The sequence below is a fragment of the Pinus tabuliformis genome, chromosome 9 (genome assembly GCF_031772625.1).
Source record: "Pinus tabuliformis cultivar Carrire ecotype Pingquan chromosome 9, CPIR1, whole genome shotgun sequence".
NCBI classification, from domain to species: domain Eukaryota; kingdom Viridiplantae; phylum Streptophyta; class Pinopsida; order Pinales; family Pinaceae; genus Pinus; species Pinus tabuliformis.
The window spans coordinates 709,359,885-709,379,907 of NC_142307.1; positions in this window are offsets into that span (position 1 = coordinate 709,359,885).

The following is a 20,023-nucleotide window of genomic DNA, read 5'->3' on the forward strand; positions in this document are numbered from 1 at the left end:
AATCCCAGGACAGCGCATAGCTAGCAGGCTGTAGCAATGCGAGAGGCACAAGTGTTTTGCACAGTGCTAGGTGGCACAGAGAGGTGTGCAATGGTGCGAGATGCATGGAGATGTTGCAGTAGCACAGATGTCAGAGAGGGAGCACTTGTCAGCAGCAGGTAGAGCTTCAGCATCAGAGGATGTTTCTATCCCAACAGGGAGGTCAGTTGGGAGGTGTAGTGCGGATGCAATGCTGGGAGATAGAACCAGCAACAGCACGGATGCAGTCAGAGATCAAAGTGACAGAGGCTAGAGCAGTCAGATACTGAAGAGCACAGAGATGCAGAGTTTCAGTTGACAGAGGCAATAGCAGTCAGAGACTTTGATGACAGAGCAAGTGGACCGGCCAGATGTGTTGCATGGAGAACATTCCAGAGTTACAGGATCGGGTTTGAGAGGAAGCCTTTCTTGTTGAGAGGGAGTGTTGAAAAGTGTGCAACAAGAAATGCTTGTTGAGAGTGCAACAAGATGATGGAGCTTAGTGAAAAGAGTCGCCTTCACTAAGTGGGCCCGCAGGCTATTTTTGGCGCAAGTCTATTTTTAGAATATGTCTATTTTTAGACATATGGATCATGTCTATGGATGATTGATCAAGTTGGGAAAAATAGATGGACTTCTATTTTTGATGAAAGTGTGAGTGATCACAGTGTGAGTGATTACAGTGTGAGTGATCACAGTGTGAGTGATCAAAGTCAAAAATAGAAAAGTCAAATATTATTATCTCACAATAATATTTGGACTATAAACTTAATCTTATTCTCTTGGAGCACTTCAGTTTGAGCTACGGAAGTGGCACATGCAGCTGTCAGAAGCAAATTCGTTTTTCTTATGAGTCAGTTGAGTTGTTGCATGCATGACTTCAGTTATAACTCAAGTGAGTTGAGTTTAGTGGACTGGAGGTACAGTTGATGGAGTTGTGTTCAGTTTAGCTTTGTTAAACTGGTTGTATTTAGTCTAACTGATCAATAGACTAAAGATGAGTTGGGTGAATTAGTTATTAATTAATTCACAAGTTATTAACTCATAATGCAACTATAGAATACATCAGTTAACTCAGTTGCATGTCAGTGCATGTTCAGTTCAGCAGGGACAGGTGTTAGAGGATCAGATTGCTATCAGTTGTGACTATAGCTGTGCATGATGATTTGCACAATCAAAGGATTGAGTATGCCAATGAGTTTGCTCACGTATCTTCATGATATTATAGCTATTGCTCACGTCCAACATAGTGTGGGTGACTATTTTGCAGTGTAAAATCGAGTTTGGGAAGCAATTCTCATCAGTTCTCGAGCAGGTTTGAGCAGTGGAGGCAGGCAAGCAGCGGGAGAGATTTGGAGATCAAATCTGAGCTGTATTGTGTGTAACAGGTGGAGATACTTGTGAGAAGTATTATGCTTTGTATTGTTACATGATTCAATCAATATAATATACAGATAGTGTGGGGTTTTTAGCGAGATGCTTTCCCCGGGATACATACTGTGTTTATGAGTTTGATTGATGCTTCTATGTGTGCCTGTGGATGTTTCTGCTTCTGTAATTTGATGATCAACGTAGAGGAGATTATGTATTATACATGTTCCGCTTAAATTGTATGATCAGGATAATCTCTGTTGAATATGTGTCATATTATTCAAAATTTCTACACACACTTCGCGACCCCATGTCTGAACTAGTTGGGTAGCTAATCCAACTGTCACGCTCAAACCATGAGAGTGAACATCCTCATGCCATCATCAGTTGTTCCTCAAACATCCTGCCACATTCTTGACTCATCAAGAATCTATCTCCATACTGCATGCTCAGGTCCATGGAAACTCCATCCATCTGCAACATGTCATGATGCTTGATGCCAAGCCATCCTTGCGCCATCAGTCATACCTGCTCCATATGTTTAAGGGACTCACTGCCATGAGCAGCTAACAATGAGCCCCATCTTCTCATCCATCTAAGAAGATGTAGAGGGAGTAGAGCCTGAAGGCTCTCCCTCACTAATCAACTCAATCCATCTATCAGGATCCTCAATCTCCATCCTTTGTAGATAAGCAACCCGGTCTTCCTTCTGGACATCCGGCCTCACATATACCTCCTCATCATCATCATCATCCTCAACCAACTCTAGCCTTCTTGACAAGTCCAAGATGCTATCTGAAAGTGATCTGATGACCAATGACTGCTCGGTAAGCTTTGCCTCAACAGTAGACAACCGCTTACTCATGTCTCCCATTCTCTTCTCATCCTCCATTTGCATCACTCCCAATTTACAATCAGGCCTTGTCACACCAATGGTTGGCACACCAATGGGTACATCTTCCCTTCCATCATAAATGTAGAGCTTCTTCAAATGTGGAACAACCATAGCATCAAATTGTTTCATGAATTCCATCCCCAATACAGCTTCATAGTCATCAATCCGCACTATAGTGAAGTCAACCTTCCCTGTCCATTCACCAAGTGTAGTGTCCACCCTCTCAACTATACCAAGAATCTCAATAGGAGGAGAATTCACTGTCTTCATTTGTGCCTTTTCCGGTACAAATTTTAGCCCAATTCTTCTCGCAGTATCTTCACCCATGAAGTTGTGAGAAGCCCCAGTATCCACCATAGTGTGTACATCAGCACCTCCAACCTTCATCTGAACATACTCCAATCTATTCCTCTCAGGATCCCTCCTAGAGACCACCTCCGTAGTAGCATAAGCACCAAGTATCTGCATCATCCCCACAGAAGCACCTTCATTCTTCGCATCAGATTGTGCAATAGCATCCACCTTTGGTTTAGAAAGACAACTCTTCATAGTGTGTGGTCCATCACATATCCAATACTTCAAGGCTTTCTTCATCTTCTAACTATCATCCGATTTCAAAGCATCATCCTTCTTCTTATCTTTCGGTTTATCGAACTTCTTCTTCCTATCATCAGAAGTCTCATCATAATGCTCCACCAACCTATCAACAGCAGCAAAAGCTTCTTCAAGTGTCCTAATCTTCTGCCTCTTCACTTCATTGTATGCCCAAGGCTTCAACCCAATAATGAAGTTGAACACCTTGTCCCTCTCTACCATGTCAGGAAGTTCCAAAGCTGCACTTGCAAACTCTCAATGATATGCTTGTAGGCTCCCAATCTGCTTTATGTACTTAATCTTCATCCTTGCTTTCCATGTTTCATCCTGAGGACTGAAATGGGTCTGCAAAGCCTTCTTCATGTCATCCCACGAAGTGATGTCATCAGCACTACCATTGGCAATCTGATCCAGCCTCCTTCGCCACCACATCTTAGCATCCTTTGTTAAGAACTGAGTAGCTACCTTGACCTTTGTCTCATCATCAGATAGACCCAACCGTTCCAAGTATTGCTCCATGTCCCATAGAAAGTTGCCAAGAGTCTTTGCATTCCTTGTACCATCATAAGATTCCGGCTCCTTGACATTCACATGAGGCACTCCTCCACCTGAGTTATGCCTCACGGCGTTCTTCAACACTGCGATCTCATCCTTGGCTTCGTCAAGAGTTTTCTTCAAGTTCACTATCTCTGCAAGATCCTGATCCCTTGCTTCTTCAACCTCCTTGACCCTTATTTCAAGTTGTGTACACATAAGATCAGTGTACTCATATTGTGTTCGGAGTTCATTGAGTTCTTCCTGCCTCTTCGAATTGGCCTCTTGTTCTTTAGCGAGCAAGTCCATCTTCTTTTCCCAAGAAGTCTCCATAACCTCCATTCTCACCAACACTTTCTCCATAAGTGTGATGGTAGCATCCTGCACACCCTGATGACTAGACCCAGCGTGAGATTCGGCTGCCATCTCTAACAGCCTATTCCTTCTTTGCAATCTAGTTTCGACCATCCAATAGCTTCACCAAGTCACCTACAACCCAAGTCCTTGATGCAACACTTATCAGGAAGTGTTTCACCAACCTCTTTCACCTGCAAGTACCCTTTCCACTGTTACGAGCAACCCTGATCAACGACTTCAAACCGAAGTCTTGTTTTCACCTGTCAAGTGTGCACCCGCTTAATGCTTCAACACCTGAACCTGTTCACAAGCTTCAAAACTGTCACAAGCAACCCTGCTCTGACACATTTTTAACTAATTAATATCGTAAACCCCTTCTAAAATTATTTCATTTATATAATTATATATTTATATATAGGTATGGTCATTAACTATCTTCCTTTAAATAATCAATTTGACTTTTTGACTGTCCCTAAGTCAAAGCTAGCCGTTGATCTAGATAGCTGTTGGAGGCCCTGCTTAGACTATTTAACATGTAAAGCTGGATTTGTTTCTTCAACTTGTCTTGACGATGAGCCACACTTGCTGGTTCGAAACGCGTCGACAAAGGTCTTTCTATATGTGATTTACGCCGAAGCTCTTCTTATAACTGTTATGGATCACAGAAGTCTCAATTCAACAATTGACTCCCTGCATGGTAAGGCCATTACATCTAAGGTTCATCATTTTGAACGGGCACGCTTGCAGGTCTCGAAGTTGAAGACAGATCTAGCTTTTCTGAAGAGGTGCAGAGATTCAGTAGTTATCCCGTTCTTCGCTCAGATCAGCCATCGCCTTCACACTCCTTCTAACCATGGGGTGTTCGTAAAAGCCAGCCTTGCACTTTTGAGATCTGAAATTAATAGGGTCAGGAGAGACCTCTGTCGTTTCTCTCATGATCTTCTGGGTTTGCACTTGGAGCTTTCGAACTTGATCTCCCCCTCCCTGTGGGCCAGAATAGACGCATGTTCTGCATTAAAATCGTTGCATTTGGAGGAGATCAGGGGACAAAAGCAAGTTGCGAAGTTTCAGAGTTTAGCTCAGAAATCTACTGGTGGTGAATCAGCGGATGATTTTTCCATGAGCCGCATTTCTGCTGGTCAAAAGTCGGCCCTCCGTTCTTGGGTGTCTTTCTCCTCTCCCGTAGCAGGTCAATGGACCTCTGGGGAGCGCTCTGCTGTTCCTACGCCTCATCCCAGGCAGCCTGCTCATTCCGTTTCGTATTGCTCTCCTTCTGTTGGCAGTGTTGGGCCTGCCCCTTCTTCAGTTTGCAAAGCGGATCCTTCATGCGATTCTCGCGTGGCTTATCCACCAGTTTCTCCGGATCAGCCTGTCATCCAGAAATCTGGCTCGTCTGAGATTGTTCGTTCGACAGTTCAGGTTTCCATGGCAGCAAGCAAGTTGGTTTGCACTATGGTTCCTGAGTGCGCGGCTCCCTCAGGTTCTCCAGTTCATCATAAACGCAATGGTAGTGCTGCAGACCGAGAAGGTTTTGTCTCTCCCTCTCAAGATCAGGGTTTGTTGCAGAGCTTCGCACGCTGCTCTCCGATTGCCCGGAGAGATAACGCTGCTGACCGAAGTGAATTTTCAGTTTTGCCTTCGCTGGATCTGCTTCATTGCTCGATTGCCTGGAATGGTGGCGTGGCTGACCGGAGGGATGGTTCTGTCTCGCCTTCGAGTGAGTATGATCCACCTCAATGCTCGGGTAACAGGTGCAGTGGCGTTGCTAACCGGAGGGGAGGTTCGCCTTCGAATAAACCTGATCGTTTTCATCAGTCCGCGTGCAAGAGGTCGTCTATCAACAGGGGCTCCAATGACCGGTGTTGTGGCGTTGCCAACCGTAATGAAAGTTCGCCTTCGAGCATGCCTGGTCATTTGCATCTTTCTGTGTGCAGGAAGCCGTCTGTCCGCAGGGTCATTCCTTCCGGTGACTGTAATAATCCTGCGTTTAATAATTATAACCATTATAATAATAACGATAACAGTATTTTTAATAAGTTATATAGGTATAGTAATATTAATTATAATAGTAATATGATTAATAATAACGATTTATATAATAGTAATATCGTAAATATGAAGAATACTAATAGTATGGACGATAGTTTGAGTAAGAATTATGAGAATCGTAATATCAACAATAGTATAGATATTAATAATAATGAGTCATATAATTATAACGATAACAATAATATTAACGGTTTATATAATAATAACAATGAGTTATTTAATTGTAATATTAATGATTATAATAATATTATTAATAGTAACTGTAATATCATACATGAGGATAATAATATGACTCTTATTAACAATAAGAATAATAATATTAGTAATTATTCATATAAGGATAATAACAATAAGAATAGTAATAATAGTAAGAATTACAATATTTGTAATGTTATACATGAGAATAATAATAATAGTATGAATAATATTTGTTCTATTAATAGTATGAATAATATTGGTTCGGATAACAGTTTAAGTGATTCTAATAATAATATTTTATTCCATGATGATAAAGATTTTCTTAACAATAACAAGGATTTTGATAACAATGAGGTTTTGAATGTGGACCCGGTTATTCCTCCCCCTTCTTCTCGGAATAATAAGGTTGTTAACCTTTCTAGTTTTTCTTTCTCCCCCTCTGTTTTTAGCCTTTTAAGCAAGGGTTTAAACTTTGCCCTTGCCCCTAGAAGCATCCCGGTGGATGACATTATTTGCGACGTAGAATACAGGATTAGAGATCTTCCGGATAATATCAAGGACACTATTAGGCAGGATTGTGCTGTCGTCCTTAAAAAGGCTAAGCCCCCTCGGAAGAACCTCAACAATGAGGAATTCTCTGCCCTGAAATCCTTAAATCAGAACGAAGATATTGTCGGTCTGAAGGTTGATAAAGGAGAAGCTACGGTCATCCTTAACAAGGATGATTACCGTAAGAAGATGTTAGATCATCTTCACAATAGTGGTAGTTATAAAAAACTGCCCAAGAACCCTCTGAAGAAGATTTCTAGGACAGTGGCTCTCGCCATCAAGTCTAGTAGCTCGGTGAGTTCCCTGTGCCACAAACTCATTGAGAGATGTCCCATTACTCCTAGGATCTATGGGTTACCTAAGATCCACAAGGAAGGGGCCCCTCTAAGGCCTATCGTCAACACCATTGGTGGTCCAACCTACCTTCTGCTAAGCTCCTTGCCCTTAAACTTAAGCCCCTTGTCGGCCGCACTGAGTCCTTTGTTAAAGACTCTACTTCCTTCATTAAGGAGTTTAAGGATATTAGGCTTGACCCTGAGGACATTCTCGTCAGCTTTGATGTGGTCTCTATTTATACTTGCATCCCTATAAAGGAGGCCTTGGAAGTGATCTATCGCCTAACAGATCCCAATACCGCGCATCTGGTTGAGATATGTCTCACTTCCACTTTCTTCTGTTTCGAGGGTGAATCCTTTGAACAGACTTGTGGCGTTGCCATGGGCTCCCCCCTTTCCCTGATTGTTGCGAATCTTTTTATGGAAGATTTCGAAGCCAAAGCTTTAGCCTCGGCTCTTCTCCTTCCGAAGCTTTGGAAAAGGTATGTGGATGACACTAACGTCATCTGGTCCCATGGCCAAGAGGAGCTAGATCACTTCTTCAATCACCTCAACGGTCAATCCTCTGCCATTAAGTTCACCATGGAGAAAGAGGTCAATGGTTGCCTCCCTTTCCTAGATATTCTTATTTCTAAGAATAAGGACGGCTATCTCTCCCACTCTGTGTTCTGGAAGAAAATGAATACTGAGTAGTATCTTCATGCCGATTCCCATCATTTCCCTGCTCAAAAGATGGGTGTCCTTAACACCCTCGCTACTCGTGCCCTGAGGATTTCTGATAATGAGAGCTTTGATAAGGAGAGATCCCATCTCCTTGATGTCTTTGCGGAAAATGGATATATTTGGCGCCTAGGTCAGAAGGCTTTCCTTAAAGCATCTAGAAATGCAGGTATTAGGAAAGAACCTAAGGAGCACCGACTAGGTGTCCACCTTCCATATGTCCAAGGAACCACGGACAAGATTGCTCGGATCCTTAAGAGGTATGATATTCCCTCTTCATTTAGACCCCTCAAAACTATTCGTAATTCCCTCCGATCGGTTAAAGATCCCGTTAACCCCAAGGACATGAAGGGTGTCTACTTGATCCCTTGTTCTTGTGGGACCCCCTACATCGGGGAAACAGGGCGCTCCATCCATCAGAGGATTAGCGAACATGCAGCTGACCTAAGACATGGGAGAACCAAGTTGCGCTGGCAGAGCATGTGGATAAGACCAAGCATCACGTTTGTATTGAGGAGGCTAAGGTTGTTGCCAAAGTTGCCCAGTTCCATCATCGTAAACTCAGGGAAGCTATTGAGATCGAAAGAAGGCCTAACAATCTCAATAGAGATGACGGCTGGAAGATCAGTAGATGTTGGATCCCTGCCCTTTCATCTTAGTCTCCCCCCCCCCCCCCCTCTTTCATCTTTTTCGCTTTCGTCGTTCCCCTGGAGCCTTCCTATCTCCTAGGGTTTATCCTTCTTGCTCTGGACTCTTTCCAGTCCTTCTCCTGTTTATTTTGTGTCGCTCCTTTTTCCCTGATTGATATTGGTATTTATTATCATAACTAATATTTATTTACTTATTTTTATTATTATTATTATTTATTTATTTAGTTATTTATTTTATATTATTTATATATATATTTTAATTAATTAATTTATTTATCTATTAACGAATATATTATTATTATTATTATTATTATTATTTATTTGCTTATTTTTATTGTTGAGTCGCTCCCTTTTCCCTGATTAATATTGGTATTTATAGTCATAACAAATATTTATTTACTTATTTTTATTATTATTATTATTTATTTATTTATTTTATTAGTTTTTCGTAACTAATTTATATATATTATTATTATTATTATTATTATTATATATAGTTTATTATATATTTTAAATAATTTATTTGTTTATCTATTAACGAATATTTATTATTATTATCTATTTTATTATTTTTTCGTAACTAATTTTTATATATTGTTATCATTTATAATTTATTTATTTATTAACGAATATATATTAGTATTATTATCATTTTTTATTTTCTTATATATATTATTATTTTATTTTTATATATATTTTTATCTATTTATTTATTTATCTTATTAACGAATATATATTATTATTATTTATTTATTTGCTGATTTTTATGATTATTATTTATTTTATTTAATTATCATCTTACATTTACCTTATTTATAAAAAAGTTAGGTCTTCAATTTAACTAATTCCCATTTAATAAAATTTTTTAATTATTAAATTATACATTTTTAACTAATTAATAACGTAAGCCCTTCTAAAATTATTTCATTTATATAATTATATATTTATATATAGGTATGGTCATTAACTATCTTCCTTTAAATAATCAATTTGACTTTTTGACTGTCCCTAAGTCAAAGCTAGCCGTTGATCTAGATAGCTATTGGAGGCCCTGCTCAGACTATTTAACATGCAAAGCTGGATCTGTTTCTTCAACTTGTCCTGACGATGAGCCACACTTGCTGGTTCGAAATGCGTCGGCAAAGGTATTTCTATATGATTTACGCCGAAGCTCTTCTTATAAAAATTATAAGTGTTTTGATATTATTAAAAAAATAATAATTATATTAACAATAATAAAACAAATATTATAAAAATTAAATAATAATAAATAATAATTATTTTAATATTATTAAAATATATAAATCACTAAAATAACAATATTAATGTAAAATAAAAACATTTTCTTTATAATATTTAGATAAAAACTAAATTATAATGGTTTCGATATTATTAAGAAAATGATAATTATATTAACCATAATAAAACAAACATTGTAAAAAAAGATTAATACGGTAAGATAATCATAAAATAATAATATAAACATAATTTAATTAATAATAAAAATTAATTAAATATAATTAACATAATAATTATAATAATTTAATTAAATATAAAATACATAATAATTATAATAACAAAAATAAAGAATTTATGATGATGATGGTTAACGTCCATTGAGACCAAATTTGGTCTATCGGACCTAAAGAAACAAATTATTTATTTTGATTTAAGATTTTATTCCTATGCTCAAAAAGCTTGGAGAGAAGCCTCCCGAGCTCGCTATAATTTTGACATTGTAAAAGGCTAGGAAGGTCAGTATTGTAACAAAGATTGTGAAACTGAGATCTAATGTGGTTGTACGCAGGGCACTCTAAGAGGAAGTGGTTTTCATCCTCGATGTTCCTATTCTCACATATATGGCAGATCCTTTCCATCCATGGTGTTTTAGGAACTGCCCAATGACCTGTTTCATTATGGAGCTCATGAGAATTCGTTCTAATCTTTGCTATATTAATTTTCTTCTTTGAGCTAGTTAAAATAGAGAGATATTTTTGATCTTCTAGGGTGGGGTTGATGACCTTCTTATAATAACTTAATTTTCTTTTAGCCGCTAAATCTTTCTCACACCACATTTTTTCTTTGAACTTAGAAGTAACAATATCTTTAATGTTATTAATGTTTTGCAATGCATCATTCTCATTGATCTCCCAATAGTTTAACGAGGCCCTTGTGTCTTTATGCCACCCCCAATTAAGCCTTAGGTGGTTTTGGTTGGAATTTAAAGCTAGCTTAGGAAGTCTATGATCGTCTATGTTATTGAGTTTGTGCCTGTACAACAGAAACCTAATCATAGCTAGGCTCTCAATAGGGGAAAGACCTGCTTCTATAAGGAGAATAGGATAGGGTGTATTACTTTTAATTTTCAGGTTATAAGTTATAAAACTCTTCTGGATTTGCTCAATCTTTCTCCATGATTCTTTAGAGATGCTGCAACCGGAAACCTCATAGCGATATAAGATAACAGGAGTGACTAAAGTTTCAAAGAGGAACTTATTTTTATCCCACATTATGAGGTTTGTTGTTTTACAATTATTTTCAAGACCAAAATAAGCTTTCAACCCCCCATTAATCCTTTTCTCAATGCTATGGTTCCAGTTGAGCTTGTGATGAATATCAATTCCTAGGTACTTGTAAGAATACACTTCCTCCAAGTTATTATTGTCATACATAAAATTAGGGTAAGTGTCCTTCTTGGATTTGATAATCATAACTTTTGTTTTGTCAGTGTTAATAGTCATACCCATGGTAGAGCAGAAATCCTTAAGAAGCGTGAGTTGCTTATCAAGATCAGATGGACACCTTGCGAAAAGAACAATATCGTCAGCATAGAGAAGAAGGATGACGACTATCCCAGCTAAGAGCCATCACATCCTGCTTCCTCTAAATAACCTTCGAGCTTATCGATGTAAATTCCAAAGGGTAGGGGCGAGGGGGCAACCTTGTTTAACTCTAATGTTACACTTAATATCTTTCGACCACCCCTCATTGCTCTTTAGCTTGGCAATTACATTCTCAACTCAACTCTCAACTCGGTAGCTCTCAACTCGAGAGGAACCTTTAGCTCTTCTAATCTATTCCAAAGGTTGTATCTAGGAACCGTATCGAAATCTTTTCTAAAGTCCACAAAGCAACAAAATAAATTGGATTTATTATTACAACATTCCTCTGCAATGATCCTAAGTGTAACGAGGTGGTCTGTTGTTGAGTGATGCCTTCCGAAACCTGCTCGGCCTTTAGCCCGCTTACCTTCACTTTCAAGCCATATGCTTAACTTCTTTTCCAAAATACTACCATATAACTTGGCTAAGAGAGGGCTGATCATAATTGTCCGATAATTAGAGGGGTTATTTGTATCGCCACTTTTAAAAATAGGGATAATGAGGCTCCCAGTCCAAGATTTAGGGAACCCTTACTTGACTGCTTGATTGAAAAGCTTGTGGATGTGGGGGATGAGGATAGGACCTCCAATTTTTAAGATTTCCGCCTGGTAACCTTCAATGTCCTTAGCTTTCCCATTAGCCAGGTGATTAACCCCAAACTTAATATCTTCTAAAGAGAAAACTTCTTTCGTTGTGAGCAGGGTTTCCAAATTATCCATGACATTTAGAGATTCATAAAGCTTTTTAAGATAGGAATTCCAATCGTGAAGAGCAATTTTATTATTATCTTTAGTCTTCCTAGTTAGAATCTGCATCCAAAATTTCTTAGGAGCTACCTTAGAGAGGTGTAAGAGATTCTCCTGTCTTTGACGAATGTACTGCCTCTTTTTCCTTTTAGTCAGGGATTTGTATATTTTTATCTTGTCCATTTTAAGAGATTCATCAACAGCTTCCTTAATTGCTCTCCTCGCACTTTTACAATCTTTGTCATACCATGGGTTGGTTTTTCTATTTCTTTTATTATTTGAAACTTCAATTGAGAACTTGTTAATAGAATATGAGAGGGCTGTAGTGAAATTATGATAGAGGTCTTCTATGTTGCCTATACTAGATAAAGGAAGCAAATTAGTTTTTAATTCATTTAGAAAGATATCGTTTTTATTTCTATCAAATATTAAGTTCTTTTGGCTGTGAGTATTGTTTTCTGTGGGAACTCTATGCATGACAAAATTGAGAGTTATAAGTAAAGGCCTATGATCAGAGTCAGGTTCGTGGTCGTTTAAGATGTCAAAATTTATTATTTTGTTGTATATTGGGAGACCGGAAATAATGTAGTCTACCATGCTGCTACCAAGTCCATGGATGTAGGTCATCTTGTGGAATTGGGCCACTTTTTTAGATCGTTGCAAATTATGAGATCCTGAGCACTACAGAGCTTGACTAGCTCTGACCCAAACAAATTTTCCCCGAGGTCTTCAGAGCTCCTTTTGTACCTACTAGCCAGATTAGGGTCTTCGTCTAACCAAAGAGGATTAGGGTTAAAATGATTGCTTAGAATAATAGCTTGGTAGTTTGAAGTTCGAGCATTAAAGTCACCTATTAAAAGGATATTACCATCATTCCTTAGGAAAAATAATTAATAATTAAATTAATAATATTAAAATCATAAACTAATTATACAAATAGAAATAAATTAAAAATATTAATTAAACAATAATTGTTAAATATTTCTAGTAATAAAAATTTAATAATGATGGTTTAAAATAAAATAAAAATAAAAATATAACATAATTAATAAAATAAATTAATAATATTATTGACAATATTTTTGTTTATCAATAATAATAATAATAAATAGAGAGTGGATCGAGACCTGGAGCACTGGTGCAGACCATGAAGACCTAGTCTTCTGCCTGCGCTTTGGCGCCTCTGCGCCCTAGATCCCCCTGCCCTGCGGCCCCGTGGCCCTGGGCCCTCTGCCCTGCTGCGTTGTTCCTGAGCTCCTCTTTTTGAGAGCCTGCGTCTGTGTGGCTCGTTTGCTGCTGGGAGGGGCCAGTAAGCTAGGGTTCACCCCCATGGAGGTCCCGGGCTCGCCCCAGGCAAGCCCTCTCCCCCCCTCTGCCTTCATCTGCCGAAGCCTTCTCTCGGCTCTTGGCCGGTTTGCCGCAGAAGAAAAAGAGTGAAGCAACCAAGTTTGTCAAGAGGCTTGAAGACATTCCTGAAATCTCCCTGCTACTAGAGACCCCGATTCAAGTCACCCTCTCCTTGGCTGAGCGGGCCCTCGTTGGCCAGTTCACCGGTCTATGGCCTTCTCCTAAGTCCACTGAGACCTGGGTCAACAAGAACTGGGCTCCTCTGATCAAGAATAGCATCACTTCTTATTTCTTAGGACGAGGGTTTTTCCTCTTCGAATTCACCTCTAAGGATGACAAGGATCTGATCTTCCAGAATGGCCCCTATTTCATGGGCCCCCAGGGCCTTTATCTCAACAGATGGATGCTGGATTTCAACCCTGCAGTCAACGTTCCCACGGTTGTCCCGGTGTGGGTCAGACTTCCAAATCTCCTAGTGCATTATTGGAAATGGGACTCATTGAAGCACATCGGCAACGCCCTTAGGAAATTCATAGATCGGGCAAATAGCAAAGATAAATATGACTGCGCCTGAATCTGCGTAGAAGTAGATCTAGAGGTGGGACTTCCGGAAGCCATCAAAATCAAAGTAGGAAGTTGGACTCACTTGCAGAAGCTAGATTACGAGCAGTTGCCTTTCAAATGCCAAAAATGCCATGTCTACGGTCACTTCGCCAGAGGATTCCCATCCAATGTTGAACCAGATAAGGGTAAAGAAGAAGGCTGGAACCAGGTCAAGCGTGCCAGGAAAACCCAAAAGCATGTTGGTCCAAACAGAAGAGGTCCCCAGCAGGCCCCTCCTCAGCAACCCCCTTCCAGAATGGAGCAAGAAAATAAATTCGCCCCTCTAAGCTCGCAAATAGAGGAAACACAGGAAGCAGACAATCAAAAATCAACCCCCCTCGCAAAAGGTACCCCCTCTTCTCCCAAGGGGGCAAGTCTTGCTGAGAGCTCCAAAGGAAACACTGTCGAAGTCAAGGAAGTTGAGCAAGAATCTGATGGCTTGGAGGAAGAAGGCGAAATAGGAGAATCCCAAGCTTCGATAAGGAGATCCACAAGAGGCCACAAAACAGATCAGGAAAAAAGAGAGCAGGAAACTTTCAAAGATAAGCTCCAAGGCAGCCAACCAACCCTTGAGAAGCTATTAGCATCAAAACCAAAGATGGTGAGAAACCAGCCCCAAGGCTCCAAGGGAGCCAACTAGAAATACAAATGATGAAGATTGTCTCTTGGAACTGTAGAGGTATGGGGAGCAGAACTGTTACACAACAATTTGTCACCATTTGTCACCGTCCCTGTTACCCCTCTCCCGCACACTGGAGGACTCATTCCGGGACCTGTGAGAAGTGACATGACCTGAAACCACTTGCATTATATTCCTCTAAGTATGAGCTTCATATGCCCTGAAGACATCTCCTGCAAAATATCCATGAAAACAACTCTTTTTGCATTACCGTGGGTCCACAGTGTACTGCCCACGCCAATGAGGGAAATCCTCTAAAGAGGGCGCGCCATTGGCGCTCTGTCTCAGAGTCGCACTCGCGCCAACCGAATTGAGTAAAGTTTTCAACCAACAAGCTTCCGAAGGTTTTCCTCAACCCATTCACCAACTGAATCTATGTTAAGCTAGGATGGTTTGGCTTCGAATCTCCATAGAAGGGAAGTGGTTTGCCACCTTTTATGGAAGTTTCCAAGTGATAAAGCTAATTCCATGAATAATGTGGTTGATCCTATCTCTTTCCTCTCTATCTATAAAATCTTGTCTCTATGCCTTGAGCAAGCTAGTAGTTCCAGCAGAGTGCTAGTGATAGTAAGAGTTCCAGGAGTTCAAGAGTTTGAAGCTGCAAGAGCCTTCTTTGCACCCATAAGCCAAATCTAAGTAAGGAGATTCTTGTCACCCAAAGAGAGAGAAGCTTGTTTTCCCATCCCAACAAGCTTTGCAATACTTGTGTAGCTGACAACCCAGCCAAAGGAGGATTTGACGTCAGAACTATGGTTGTATTCTTCTTTGTTATTTATCAATAATAGATGACTATCATTATGGTTCCACTCTCATTGTTCTATGATTGATGTTGAGTTATATCTTTTCTGACTGATATATGATTGCATCTACTAGATTTTATGCTTGTATTCGTGTTGTTCTTTGCATGTGCAGGTGTCCAATCACGAAGATCGTGGGGATCGTGACCGGCCGAGGCAAAGGAACGAGAGCGACGTCTCTTCTATGAACATTAGCGTTGGAATCCAAGTGGGTTCTCACCATCCACTTTTTATTTGCAATTAGGAACTTGCGTGATAGCATTGTGTGATTGTTGCTAGACCCGGTCTGGGCTAGTAGGGATCGTCTCTGTCTGCAGAGAGGATTTACCTCCACAACAATTTGGCGACTCCGCTGGGGAATTAGCTTGTTGTTCGATTTGTAAACTTTAGACGGAGCCTGAAGTACGGCCAGATAGCCTTCGAAACGCTATTGCTTTGCATTAGCGAAGTAGATCAATGCCACTTCAGTCAATCTCTGGTTTGGTTTACGAACTAAACAACTTGGAGTTTGTCTTGTCTCTTTGGTTTCTCTTATTTTTATTGCTTAGATAGCTTTCTGGGTTGGATGCTTTGTTGTCTCTCACTTCCTGGTCTGTCTGGATACTGTCGACCAAGCCTTGGACTACTTGTTTTTATTTTTAAGCTAGCAAACTTGATTGGCGCTCTTTTTTGCATGACAGTCGCGCCAATTGGCGCCTCTTGCCAGTGTACAGCCCGCGCCAATCCTCAATTGGCGCTAGTTTTCCGCCTAACAGTCGGGCCAGGCCTGTGAACTTTTCCAGCTTGCTTGTTTGCAGCCTTCCAAGCTTGGGTATTGTGTCTAGCTACACCTTTTTCAATCACTTGAGTGTGTTAGAGTCTTGTTTGACTGGTTTTGAGTCTCTTTTTTGAGAAATTATTAATTTGATTTCCTTTGATCATTACTTGGAGGGGGGGCTAAATTGTGTATGAGTGTTAATCACCTTTGAGTGTTTTTATTTTATGATCTTTGGAACTCTCACCCGTTTTTCTTGATTTGCACTTGATTGGTTCTTAGATTACATTAGAATCATCGTGTGTTTGAGAATTCTCTTGCATAGATCACACTTGCATAATTAGAATTCTCATTTTCAGGATATGAATGAAAAGTGTGTATTGATTACATTTGCATACTTTGGTTGTTTGCCATTTTCCACCGATTTCACATTTTAGCCCTAGAACATCTAGTGGCTTTGTGCATCGAGCCTTCCTTAGGAGTTTTGGTCTTCTGTTGGTCCAGTCAACTTTTTGGTTACTCTCTTGCACTTGTTCAGTGATTGTTAAACTTTTTATTGTTATTCAAGTGATTTGCTTCTTTTCTGCTTGGATTTCGCTTGGCTTCGTTTGGGCTTAGATCACATAGCTCATAGAGGTCTTTGTGTTTTCTTTTTGTTATGAAGGACTGCCTTGGTATTTACGGACTTGATTGTATTTTCATTGAGTGAAATTTGTCTCTTTTACTCGGTGTTATTATCTCCCAAAATTTGTTTAGTGCACTTTGCCATTGAAAAGAAAACGGACAATCTCTTTTGCATTGAATTAGTTAATGGAAATTAGAGCTTTTCATTGATTAGTGACTTTAAAGAAAAGTTTCGTTTATTGCCATTAGCTGCATTAGAGTGGTTCTTGATTGTTTATGGTCATTTTGTTTGATTGAAAAGTTCTCAACTCTCTCGTAGTTAGTGTTCATCGAACGGAATGATACTTTTTGGCATATAGCTTGCATTTAGGGAATTGTGAGAGATTACATACGGTAGGACCTGAAAACCGAAACTTAATCAAAGATCAACCATAAAATGAACTGAATGAACTTAAAAATGCATTGGAACATGACGCTCACTGTTTAGAGGTCTAGGCTAGAGACGTGCTCCAGCGTTGTTAAACCTAGTCACTTTTGTTTCACTTAAGGTTGGGTGATTCCTCCTTCCGTGACGCAACAGGTGGTCTAGCACGGACTTGAGCTCCCACGTACCGTCGCGTATATAGGGGATACCCCACTACGTTATCATCCTTTATCCACAGGAAGCCGTGTCTGCCGCCTTACAAGCCGTAACGCATCGAACACAGCATTCAGGAAGATTGACTGCTGTGCGGGAAGTCCTTGGTTTTCATACGATTGCCAAGGTGTATATGCAGTTTTACGGATTTGTTTGGTAAACCCTTTTGCCTATTTCTCCAGAGTAGTCACTTTTGATCCTTTTTAGACTCCTTAAAAGAAAAGGCTCACTTGAGCAGTTTGTCACTTAGGGCTCACAAAACATTCGAAGGCGACTAGAGTCACCTTTTTGTCCTTTTCTCGACTCTTAAAACATGAAAAGGTCAAGTTGTGTCCTTGCATATTAAAATTTATTTGGCCGCGATTAACATTTACACGATTAGATCTTGTTTGTGTTAGCTTGAGTAGGCTTCTTTTCGTTCTCGATGGCAACTTTTCCAGGGTTCACCAACCCAGGGATCCCCTATGACGGGAACCCTGGTCATTTCGCTCCTTTTGAAAATGTTGGTGCTCCTTATATGGCAACGTTGTCCCTCCCAGGGTTAACTGTTGGGTTGCCGGTTTGGTTGATCTCAACCTCTTTGGTCCCTGTCATCGAACTGTCTAGTCAATCCGTCCCTCCACCTGAACAACATCATGTTGATTCTAAGGTGGATCTCTCCCCTTCTACGCCCACTTCTACGTCCTCATCTTCTACTTCACCTGGTGAAATTCTAGATTCGAGTAACCAGGTGGCTAAGAAGAAGAAGAAGAAGACGAAGAAGAAGAAGGCTCCTAAGGGAGAGGTTACAAGTGCAGCTACCCCTCAATTACACCTGAAGTCAGGCCCCCTTCCGCTCCTCCGCGGAAGGTCAAGTTTCCTTGTCGATTATGCAAGGAGGACCATCTTCTTCATGATTGTCCTGGCATTCCCAGGGTACCAGAAGTATGGTCTCGCGATCCGGGCCGCCCCTCATCGTCCTCTGAAGCTCACGGCGATGCTACCTTATCAGTTGGGAATGGTAAGGGAAAAGGGAAGATTCGAATCCCCTATAGACTTTGTGAAGGCAATCATCCCCTTCACCTTTGTCCACTCATGGATAAAGCCTCCGTTGTCTTGGAAAGTCTTACAGCTCCTTCACCCCAACTTCCCACTGGTTATCAACGTCTCTCTGTAGCCGCAGATCGTTCCCCTACTGACAAAGAGATTGATTCATATTCTTCTCTTGTCTAGCCTCCTCTTCCTGAACCTGGCTGTGCCTAGCCTGTTCCAGACCAACCATTGGTCGGAAAGAGTGTCGATTCGAGTTCACCACCCGTCGATCACTCTGTTTCGGAAGAGCATCACTCCCATGTTCTTCTCGTCTCCTCAGATTCTCCTGAGTCCGGAAATGACTCTCCTATCCCAGCTGCTCCCGAGAGTCCTGCTTCAGTTCCTTTAGAGCAGGGGGCAATCATATGATTCCCCCACCAAGTAGTTCAGTCGTTTCCTTCGACTGGAGTTGTTTGACTACCTCCCCCCTTCCATCCCATGTGCCTTTCTGGGTCACGGTACATGCCTATAATAAGGCGATACCTGGCACTATGTTGGATGAGGGAGCATCGGTTAGTCTTATGCCTGCCACTACTTGGCAAGCCTTGGGTTCCCCACAGCTTGTGCCAGTCGCACCGAATCTGACAGCTTTTGACAGAGGAACTAGTCAACCATTAGGGATCCTTCCACAGTTCCTTGTTACTTTGGGAGGCAAGACCATCTATATAGACGTATCGGTTACCCAAGGTGCTTTAGACTTCAGTCTTCTCCTTGGCCGTGACTATGTTTATGCCATGGGGGCCCTGGTCTCTTCACTTTTCCAGGTGGTTTTCTTTCCACACGATGGAAGAATAGTGACGATAAATCAATTATCGTTCGTCCGTCCCCGGGTGCCTCCTGCGCAGTTGTCATCCCCTCCTGGTTTTCATCCACCAATTGCATCTGAATCATAGATCAACTACGTGGCCACCTATCCCGTGCCTGGATCCAGTGATGCCGCCGTCGTGCATAGTGTCCTGGAGGCATTGGGCCTTGACTTCCAAGATGTTGGCCTTCCATCAGGAGTGACACACTTGGGAGCCTCAACTTCCTCTTCATTATTGTGAAGTTCCATCGGAGCACAGTTCCTTGTCTTGTGTCAAGCTCATTAAAAAATGAAACAAAGAGTCCCGAGCATAGTTCTTGATCTTGTGTCAAGCTCGTTAAAAAATGAAACAATTCCCCCTTTCCAATCGCGTCTTTCAATTAAGATCTCGTGAAGCTTCATTCCATCCACTTTGTTGAATGCAATGAAGCTTGGGGGGTATGTACCTCATCCTGCGCCATTGCACTGGGGGCATGCGCATTTCCAACAAGCAGAGTCCTTCCTAGTTCGAGCTTGTGTCTCGAGGATAGTTTTGATCTTGTGGCGACCTCATTAAAAAACGAAACAATGTGTCCCAAGGATAGTTTTGATCTCGTGGCGACCTCGTTAAAAAATGAAACAAGGTGGTCGAGCATAGTTCCTGATCTTGTGTCAAGCTCGTTAAAAAAATGAAACAAGGGTTATGAGGATAGTTCTTTTACTGTGTCAACCTCATTAAAAAATGAAACAACTACTCCCTTTCCAACTCAAGTCTTTGATTAAGATCTTGTAAAATCCAAGTCGAGTCTTTCCCAGATCTCGAAAGTGA